General features: G+C 45.5%; 1 long non-coding RNA gene across 1 annotated transcript; it reads right to left on the bottom strand.

Annotated features, from left to right (window-relative positions):
• Positions 1 to 1,525: 1,525 nt before the first annotated feature.
• On the bottom strand, positions 1,526 to 2,914 carry LOC125178055. The gene is made up of 3 exons (XR_007156768.1): positions 2,806 to 2,914; positions 2,255 to 2,313; positions 1,526 to 1,564 (listed from the first exon to the last, which is right to left on the bottom strand). It is a non-coding gene; the product is annotated as an uncharacterized LOC125178055 (long non-coding RNA).
• Positions 2,915 to 2,947: the final 33 nt, after the last annotated feature.

Genomic DNA, 2,947 nt, shown 5'->3' with positions numbered 1-2,947 from the left:
GGTGACAACACTCACAGTGCTGGCAGCGGTCCCCATAGGTGCCGGGGGCACAGACGCATTCCCCAGAGCGAGGGTGACACTCCCCAGAGTTGAGGCAGTCTGGGCACCACTTGGCACAGCCGGCACCAAAGCGATGTTTGGGGCAACCTGAATGAAGCTAGTTAGTGGGGCTAGTTATGGTTGGCATCAGCTATTGCTGGTGCTGGTGATGGTTGATGTTCATCAGTGCAACCGTTCATCACTGCCACAAGTCATCACTGCCACCAGTCATCACTGCCACCAGTCATCACTGTCACCAGTCATCACTGTCACCAGTCATCACTTCCACCAGTCATCACTGCCACCAGTCATCACTGCCACCAGTCATCACTGCCNGGGGGCACAGACGCATTCCCCAGAGCGAGGGTGACATTCCCCAGAGTTGAGGCAGTCTGGGCACCACTTGGCACAGCCGACACCAAAGCGATGCTTGGGGCAACCTGAATGAAGCTAGTTAGTGGGGCTAGTTAGGGTTGGCATCAGCTATAGCTGGTGCTAGTGATGGTTGGTGTAAATGGTGGCTTATGTAATTCACCAGTCATCTTACAGTCAAAGGCGCCCTGAAAGACCTCAATATTTATCTGTTGATACAAATAAAAGCTTATCAGTAGTCACCAGCTCTTGTTATAACTCACTTCTCACGATGAGTCTGCGGAAATGCTTGACTGCATCAGTGGCTTTTTTGACTTCAAAACTGTAGAGGCCAGCGTCTTGCACCGTCAGGTTCCTCAGAGCTTTCGTCACTTCACCCGCCACTGCGGGGACTCTGTTTACAATCGCACCTTCAGGGATATTCTCCCAGATGAAATCCTCGCCCACGCTCCTGGTCACCGTCAGGAGAGTGGGTGCGTAGTAGTCTGAAAAATAAATTAAAGAAGCTATGATGAATCCATGTTATTTCATTTTCATTCCTGACTTAATTCCAACCAGTTTCTTAGTATTCTATTTTCGATATTACCAAAGAAAAAGCAGAGTAGACAAGCCGTTTGATGCCAGGTGCAAATTTCCATGCTAAGAATGTATAAACAGGCAAATGAGCGGGCATACAATTAAGTGTGGCCGCCAGAGTCAATGCATTAGTGACAACGCCAAGAGGTTCTCGTAATAAAGCGGGCTGGCGGCCATGCAGTCATCGTCTGCGTGCCAGGCGCGAATCGCCGATGAACAGAAGCGGGACATCAGCGTCACGCACGGTCGGCGATTCCGTGTTCTGTATTTCAGTGTTTAGTAGATTGCAGGACTGACCACTGTCCTCCAAACTTACCGGCGATGGCAGTCACGTCACGCTCGGGCTCGTCGCTGAGGCACCGCAGCACCAGAGGGTCAGGGACGTCTTCGAAGGACGCTTGCAGGTAGTTGGGCTCAGACGTGATCACAACAGATGGGCTGGCCGTGACAGGCGTGTAGTCCCAGCGAGTGAAATACGGATGTGGCAAACGTGCGTCACTCGATGAGGGGATGCATGAAACATTATATTTAAAGTCGTCGTGAACCACGATAACCGCCGCGCCTGCCAGCTTTGCTTCTGATGGACGAGATAAGTACATAATGAGAATCGTGAAAAATGCATGTAGGAATTACATCAATCAAATAATCGTGTTTTGAGATTTTGCAATATATTAGATGTAGAATTACTAGGTTTACTCTCCGAAAGACATGATCATTGAAATTTTCTTATTAAAGGACAAACAATCAAATATTTAAAATATAACAAGTTGAAAGTAAATTTCATTGATATGTTAATGGATGACCTTTGTTTTACTAGCCGAAGTGTTTACCTTAACATGCCTCTGAACAATTCAAATGATTGCAGTGATGTTAGTTTATTTCCCAGCAAATGTTAGTTCAATGAATGACAAGTTCAAAGTAGGCAATGAGTCGGCCCTAGTGATATATATCTCTCAATTCATTAGCAGATGTAAAAATTTCATGTAAAAAAAATCTATTAATATAGTATAGTATAGTATCTTCGGCATTGAAGAATAGACCTGTCGCCGATTCTTGTACTTTTCTTGGCTAGACTGGCCTTTTGATCAAATCTTTTCAACGGACGGTAGATTTAAAATCGCTTCTAGATTTCAGCTGTTCCGTAGGATACGAGGCATTTCAAGACTAAACATATGCTCCTGCATGGCCTTGTCTAGTCTGTTCTTGAACGCGTTCATACTCGGAGCGTCAACAATTGACAAAAGTTTGCCCTCACTGCCGACCTCACCTGAGGGTGTTTGGGAGGAAGCGCCTGAGAAGGCGAAGGCACGTAGAGGTTGACCAGGCCTGGGAAATGAAACCAATAAGAAATTCATTTTAAACTTGGCATGGGATTGCTTGCAGGTTGGAGACACGGAATAAAATCAGTAACTCTATATTGTGCTATTGGTAAAGAAAAAAGGTTTGAGTCTGGGTCATATGCAGGTTTTCCAGCATAATTTTTAGTACTTGGAAAAAGATATATTATTGATTGATACCTAAGATTATCCCAGATTAAATAATAATGACGATTAGAATCGTAATGATTCTACATTGATATACATACTACATATATACATATCTACATTGATATAATCATAATGATTCTATATAATGATATACATTGATCTTGAGGTATGGTTTCAGTTGCTTGACTTTCAAAATGGCAAGACGTTGGAATTATATCAGGGCGGTGGCTGTTGCCCCCAGTAATGAGCAATAAATCTAAACTAGTATGCAACAGCTCTACTATTTTCCTAAACGATGTTCCGCAGATGATTTAACTGCGGCTCAACTTACTCCACTTCCCTAGATTGCGACACGACGCGATTGCGGACTGTGCCCACGAAGCTCTCGGTGACCTCCAGGGACCTGAAGAGGACCTCATTGTCCTCCCCAGCCTGCAGGACGCCGGCGTGGAGGGCGGCCAGGCACACCGGCG

This window comes from Hyalella azteca, unplaced genomic scaffold, assembly GCF_000764305.2.
Source record: "Hyalella azteca isolate HAZT.00-mixed unplaced genomic scaffold, Hazt_2.0.2 contig6709, whole genome shotgun sequence".
Classification (NCBI taxonomy): Eukaryota; Metazoa; Arthropoda; class Malacostraca; order Amphipoda; family Hyalellidae; genus Hyalella; species Hyalella azteca.
This window is presented reverse-complemented; position numbering and strand designations above follow the sequence as displayed.